Here is a 1,157-nt window from a genome sequence, read left to right as displayed (position 1 = left end):
AAAGAACCTTACTAAATAGCAAATCCTTACTATTTGCCTGATTTCTTGACTGAGACTTCCTGTTCTCCCTATCTGCCAATTCCTCGGTTAAAGACTTTACTTTTGTTTGTACACATTAAAAAAAAAAAATTCTTTTAACTGGTCTTCCTACCTCCAATCTTACCCAAATCTAGTCCAACTTCCACATTGTTAGTAGAAACATCTCAAAGATAAATGTATAATATTATTCTCTTGTATAGCAACCTCTTTGACTTGCTATCACCTGTAATACAAAGTTAAACATCTTTGCATTAACATACCAAAAAAATAAAATATTTAGGTGTACATCTAACAAAATTTGTACGACATTTATGTTAGAAAAACTAAAAAACCTATGAAAGAAATCAAAGTAGAGCTAAATAAATCAAAAGATATTCCCTGCTCATGGATAGGAAGGCTAAATATTATTAATAATGTCAGTTCTTCCCAACATGATCCATAGATTTAATGCAATGCTAATCAGAATTCCAGCAAGTTATTTTGTGAGTATCAACAAATTGATTGGAAAGTTTATATGTTTATTTTTTTCCTTACCGATAGCACTCCCGCAAACATGGTGAATGTTCCTAAAACCCACCGCACTTTCTGTAAGAAGTGAGGCAAGCACCAACCCCACAAAGTGATACAGCACAAGAAGGGCAAGGATTCTCTGTATGCCCAGGGAAAGTGGTATTATGACAGGAAGAAGAGCGGCTGTGGTGGGAAGACTAAGCCAATTTTCTGGAAAAAGGTTAAAATTACAAAGAAGATTGTGCTAAGGCTTGAGTGCATTGAGCCCAACTGCAGATCTGAAAGAATGCTGGTTATGAAGAGATGCAAGCGTTTTGAATGGGGAGGAGTTAAGAAGAGAGAGGGCCAAGTCATCCAGTTCTAAGTGTCATCTTTTGTTTGATTAGGAAGACAATAAAATCTTGAGTTAAAAAAAAGAAAGTTTATATTGAAAGGCAAATAAAACCAAGAAGAGTAAACACAATATTGAAGAAAAAGTCAGAGGTCTGAAGCTAGCCAACTTCAAGACTTATGATAAAACTACAGTAATCGAGGCAGTATGGTATTGGTGAAAGAATAGACAAATAGATCAATGAAACAGAATAGACTCACAGAAACAGACAAGTATA

At 34.7% G+C, this 1,157-nt stretch overlaps 1 pseudogene; it reads left to right on the top strand.

Annotated features, from left to right (window-relative positions):
* The first annotated feature begins 592 nt into the window (after positions 1–592).
* Positions 593–913, top strand: LOC112629062 (annotated as a pseudogene).
* Positions 914–1,157: the final 244 nt, after the last annotated feature.

Source organism: Theropithecus gelada, chromosome 7b, assembly GCF_003255815.1.
Source record: "Theropithecus gelada isolate Dixy chromosome 7b, Tgel_1.0, whole genome shotgun sequence".
In the NCBI taxonomy this organism is placed as follows: Eukaryota; Metazoa; Chordata; class Mammalia; order Primates; family Cercopithecidae; genus Theropithecus; species Theropithecus gelada.
The sequence above is the reverse complement of the archived record's forward strand: the minus strand, read 5'-3'. Positions and strand labels throughout refer to the sequence as shown.